Source organism: Phascolarctos cinereus, unplaced genomic scaffold (assembly GCF_003287225.1).
Source record: "Phascolarctos cinereus isolate Bilbo 61053 unplaced genomic scaffold, phaCin_HiC Scaffold_4;HRSCAF=312, whole genome shotgun sequence".
Lineage (NCBI taxonomy): Eukaryota > Metazoa > Chordata > Mammalia > Diprotodontia > Phascolarctidae > Phascolarctos > Phascolarctos cinereus.
The window spans coordinates 619,903,090-619,909,377 of NW_027555847.1; the positions used below are offsets into that span (position 1 = coordinate 619,903,090).

Sequence of the window (6,288 nt, forward strand, 5' to 3'; positions counted from 1 at the left end):
GCTGCTGATGAGGAAACTGAGACAAACGGGGTTAAGAGACTTGTCCAGGGTCACACACAGCTAGTAAGTGTCTGAGGCCAGATTTGAACTCATGAAGATAAGTCTTCCTGTATCTAGGCCCAGCGCTCTATCCACTGGGTCACCTAGCATGCATGTATCTGTTTGCTCCCCATTTAGAATGTCAGTTGGTAGTGGGCACAGACAGTTTTACTTTCACCTTTTTATCTCCAGTGACTAGTATAGTTTTTGGACCACAGCAGAAACAATAAATGCTTATTTATTAATTGACTGATCAGTGACTTCTTCATGGAAGCACAGCTAGGATGCAGTTTTTCATCCTCTACAGTCGCCTTCATGTTGAAAGCATAAGATTCACTAGAATTCTTGGAAGATACCTGGTCTCTCTGCTTCTCATCCTCAGCCTTGTATTTCTCAGGCTTCTGGATCAATACACTTAATATCTTCTTTGCTTGGATGACCTTTGTCATTGGTGATGGTGATCATGTTCTCCTTGCCTGTGTCCTTATCCATAGCAGAAATATTGAGGATGCCATTTGCATCAATGTCAAATGTTACTTCAATCTGAGGAACACCCCTGGGTTCTGGGGAGATTCCTGTGAGCTCAAACTTGCCAAGTAGGTTGTGATCCTTTGTCATTGATTTCTCAACTTCATAAAACTGAATAAGCACACCAGGCTGGTTGTCCAAATAGGTAGCAAAGTCAGTGTCTGCTTGGTGGGGATAGTGGTATTACGTTTGATTGGAACTGTCATAATTCCACCAGCAGTTTCAATTTCAAGGGAAAGAGGAGTGATGTCCAACAGCAGAAAGTTCTGCACATTCTTAGATTTATCTCCAGATATAATTTCTGAATTTCCTGAATTTCTGAAATTCATTTCTGAATTTGCAAGGTGTAGTAATAGAACTGTTCTTAGAAACCGCTTTTTTTTTTTACTTATTTTGTAGCCTTGGGTTAAGTGTCTGTGGTTTTTCAGTTGCCCCCATAAAAATATAGGGATAGTGGTATCTCTATGTCAGTGTTGTCAGGAAACCAATTGGAGTATTAAATCACAGAATTCAGAGCTGAAAGAGTCCTTAGAAATCATCCGGCCCAAGCCTCCAATTTTTTTATAGGTGAAGAAACTGAGGCCCAAAAAGCTTAAAAGATTTGTCCAAGGTCACACAGCTAGTAAGTAGCAAAGCTAAACTATGATTTCAGAGTCAGAGCTCTTTTCACTAGACCACATTGTTTCTCTTTGCAGAAAATGTTTTAAAAAGAAAATGCAGTGTTATACAAATTTAAAGTAGTATAAAATATTATTATTAGATTATAATGTACATTATAATATAAAATGAATGTAACAATTTAATAATACAATTAGGGGCAGCTAGGTGGTTCAGTGGATAAGGTGCTGGGACTGAAGTCAGGAAGACTGGGATTCAAGTTTGTCCTTAAAACTTACTAGCTGTGTGATCCTGGGTAAGTTACTTAACCTCTATTTGCCTCAGTTTCCTCATCTGTAAAATGGGGATAATATAGCACTTACCTTCGGGGTTATTTTGAGGAGCAGATGCGCTAATTGTAAAGCATCTGGCATGTAGTTAAGTGCTATATAAATGTTAGCTATTATATAGTAATATGTTTTTAAGAAGCAGCATGGTATAGGGGATGGATATCTTACTTTGGAGTCAGGAAGAATTGGGCCCTTGCTCTGGCACATGTCTGTTGGGCGACACTGGGTGAGCTATAACCTCTCAGCTCCCCTAAGCAACTCTCTTACACTATAAGTTACACGACAGGTGGTCTGAGATGTATTGGTTAAGGGAACTTCCCCAAAGGGGGTCTCCTATATAAGTGGAATCATTGGTCTCATCAAAACAACAAGTTTTTAATTTTAGTTATTATTTCAACTGTAGAAAGAAGAGTAACAAAACTGTTAAAATGATTTATCTGTAGCTATTTGGGGATTTGGCTACACAAAGAGACCAGAGATCACACTAAGAAAGACAGGAAACAAGAGTTGATGGGTCATTGTAAAACCAGAGTCATGACTTAGTTTCTCATGAAATCTAAATTGATTGAAGCAGTGAGTTAAGTACTGATGGAGTGACCTCAATTTTTTTCACTCCCCCCCCATATGTTATTTGTATGTAGTACGCATACATGATTGAAAATAAATACTTTCAGGAAAACTGTATCTCTCTTGTCTACAATGTATGAGAGACAGACTGGTGTTAGTATAGCCTTGGAATCAGGAGGATCTGAGTTCTAATCCTATATCAGATACTTACTGTGTGACCCTGGATGAGTTTTGACCTCTCAGCCTCAGTTTCCTCATCTGTCAAATGGAAATAATAATAATGCCTATGGTACAGGGATGTGTGAAACACTGAAAAATTTGAGTAGCCTGTTAACAACTTATTAAACCAAATCCTAAGCAATTTATCCTAGTGGGAAAAGCAATGGATTTTGAGTCAAAAGACCTGAGCTTGAAACCTGGCTTTGCTCCTTGCTCCCTGTATGACCTTGGCCTTGACAATCTCTCAGGGCCTCAGTTTTTTTTTTTAAATCTATGGCTTGGGCCATGATCAAAGACCTAGAGCTGGAAAGGATTTTTAGATGTTATCTGTTTTATAGCCTGCATTTTACAGATTAAAATACTGAGGCCTAAGGAGTTCAAGTGATTTATCTAAGGTCACAGTGACAGTAGGGGGCCAGAAATGAGATTTGTACCTAGCTCATCTGGTTCCAGGCTGAGTGTTCTTTGCATCTTATCAGTTGCTTCTTGCTCTAAGTTTTTATTTAGAATTTAGAATGAGCTAGAAGGTCCATTCTAGCTTTAAATTCTATAAATCTGAACCACTTGCTCAAGTTGACATGAGTTCTAAGCCAAGGGATCACTTGGTTACTGGAAGTGCTGGACTTGTGGCCTCTTGGGGGAAAATATGATTAGAGGTATTGTTTAAATCATGTTCAGTCATGAATATTTCAGATGTTGGACCCACAATTGGAGTTGGTGCTCTGGTTTCATTGAGTACAGGCTGGAGCAATTCTTAAAACAAATTCTGCTCAATAAAAATTATAGCAGTGCAGCCTAAGCAAACTCAGGTTCCATATGAGTAAACATGCATACACACACACACACACACACACACACACACACACACACAAATACATACTTGGGCTGAATATAAAACAGTCAAGTGGTCCCATAACAAAGTTAGAGATTATAGATGGGATACTGGCACAGTTGAACAAGGACAATGATAAACCCAAAAGTACCCAGAAGGGGGTAACCAGGATGGAGTAGGCCCTTATGTCCATGTTTTGTGAGAACAGGTTGAAGGAATTTGGTATAGTTAGCCCAAATAAGAGAAAATTTGGAGTGAGATGGAGGGGATGAAGCTGTGTATGTGAAAGACTCACGTGTGGAAGGATTAGATCTGTCCTTTTTGTCCTTAGACAGCAGAACCTACAGCACAAAGAGGTAAATTTCTATTGGGGGCCAGCTTACTAACAATTAGAGATATCCAAGAGTGTAGTGGGTGGCCCCAAGAAGGGGTAGGTTTCTCTCATTGGAAGTCGTGGAATCATAGAACTATAGCTCTAGAGCTGGAAGGACCCAACATTTTCATTTTACAGATGAGGAAATTGAAGGCCCCAAAATTCACAGGCATGATACAGGGGCAATCCGTATTCAGGAATATCCTGGACTGTGTACGTGCTGCAGTTCCTTCCATCTCTCCAGTTCTATGATTCTCTGGATGGTAATTCTCTGTTCAGAGAGACTTAAGATCCTGGGATTTACAATAAGTGGTGAGGTAGAAAGTCAAATCATTTTTTAAAAATATAATTTTTGCATTTCCTGTTCATCTCCCCTACCTCCATCCTTTTGTTTGTTCTTTTTGGAGATAGCACAGTTTCTAGCATCTAAATTGGCCTCCACTTCTTCCCACCTGTTCTCCACCATCATTCTTGTCAAGCAAGTTCTCACATAACTGTGTACAAACCAATGAATCAGGGCCAGTCTCTGTTGATTCATCACACTTTCGACACAGGACATCATATCTCCCTATATAGTCATACATATGCTACACCATAATAACATCATTTATTTCCTTTAGGAGTACAATTTTCCCCCTCTATTTTTATAAACAGCTGCTAGGGAACCACAAAAGAGTCATACACGCTACATCCTTTTTCTTTCTGGGCCCTAGAGGGTCATCTGTTTACTGCTCTGCTTTTTCAAGGAGCAATAACACTGAAGTGACTTAAAAAAAAAGTGATTCTTTTATCTTCTCAGGGGTTTACTTCTTTCTCTCCCCTATATCAGTAGAGACTAAGAACAGGAGGTTGACACTATATGGGTGCCAGAGAGTTGGGAAAATAATGAAGTCTTTAGCTTGCCATCTTGAGGCTTGTTTAGGTCAGTTATAGCCAGATGCTGAGATAGATCCAAGAGGAAGGAAGGACTGAGAATTAAGGAATCATTGCCAATTGTTCCTTGGAACATCATTCCTTGAAAATGAGAAAAACCTTAGAATACTTGCAGTTTAATAGGCCAACTGGATGCTTCCACATTTTTTTTCCACTCTTTGCAATTCACATATCATTTATTGTAAATACCTTTTGAGAAAGGGTTATATAACAACGCAAATTGTAATTACATTCTATAAAATATAACACAATAAAATTCACTGTTTGAGATTATTTTAAACCTTATTAATTTTTTTTAATCCCTAGACTAACTTGGAGAATGAAAAAAATTCCTAGGTATTGTAGCTACTGTTTGTTAAATCTGTTGCTGATCTCTTTTGAGTAAATGTGTGGTAGTGGTATTGTTAGGTAAAAGCATATTACAATTTAGTCATCTTTTGATTATTGTTCCAAATTGATTTCCAGAGGGGCTGACTGAACCCACTCACAACTCTATCAAATGACTGCAGGGAGAGAGAGAGAGACAGAGAGAGACAGAGAGACAGAGAGAGACAGAGAGACAGAGAGAGAGAGAAAGAGGAAAGGAGAGAGGAGTGAAAAGGAGAGCAGAGGAGAAGAGAGGAGGAAGAGGAGAGAGAGAGAGAGGGGTCTGTTAGGGGCAGCTAGGTGGAACAGTGGCACAGGCGTAGACACCGTGCTTGGAGTCAGGAAGTTGTTTTGCTCAGTAGTTTTCAGTCATGTCTGACTCTTGGTGATCCCATTTGGGGTTTTCTTGGCAAAGATACTGGAGTGGCTTGGCATTTTCTTCACAAACTCATTTATAGATGAGAAAACTGAGGCAAACAGGGCTAAGTGATTTGCTTAGAGTCACACAGCTAGTAAATGTCTGAGGCCAGATTTGAACTGATTCCCAATGGGGTCATGAAGAATCGGATATGACTGAAATGACTGAATAACAAAATCCAAATAGTTTTAATAATTACTACTTCACAATGTAATTTGACATGTGGAAATACTATTTCCCCTTCATTTCTACTTTTAAAAATTTACCTTTCTTAAGATTTTTGACTTGTTGATATTCTAAATGATCCCTGTTTAGATTAGACTGTTGAAACAGGAATTTTGATTATTTCAGTCTTCAAGAACTCCTGGTCCTTAAGAAGTCATGGTGCCTTGATATCAACTTGCTGCTCCCTGCTGATTTAGGATTCACTTCTCTGTGGAAATATCTCCATGATACAGTTTATTTTGTACACAGCTAGGCTCTCCCTGGCAGGTGTTCTGTTCCTACCAGCAGGAATGGTGGGACATGCATAGATGGAATTAGGTACTTACTGGTGATAGGGGACCAGTCCCACAAGATTCTGTGCATGAGTTCTAAACTATTTGTTGTGCTAGTCACTCTAAACCCAGGACTCTGACAGATCTCTCTAACCAGAAGTTATCTGAAGGTCTGTGCCTCTCTGAGTGATTTTTCTACAAATATATATGATCCTGGAGTCCTCACCACTCAGGTTAATCCCAGAATCATCGGATTTAGAACTGGAAATGACCTTACCTACCATCTAATCCAAGCCACTCATTTTTCAGATGAGAAAATTTAGGTCTAGCAACTAAATAATTTAACTAAGACTATATAAGTAGTAAGTATCTAAGATGGTATTTGATCTGAGATCCTCTGAGTCCAAATTCAGTAATTCAGCACATTTTCAACTACATTATTGTCCCTTACCCCACCCAATCTATGTTATATGTCTGTTTTACACACACACACACACACACACACACACACACACACACACACACACACTGTTGTTTTTTTGTTGTTCAGTTGTTTTCAGTTGTGTCTG

At 39.1% G+C, this 6,288-nt stretch overlaps 1 pseudogene; it reads right to left on the minus strand.

The window, feature by feature from the left end:
• Positions 1–221: 221 nt before the first annotated feature.
• Positions 222–896, minus strand: LOC110193317 (heat shock cognate 71 kDa protein pseudogene; annotated as a pseudogene).
• Between the last annotated feature and the right edge of the window lie 5,392 nt (positions 897–6,288).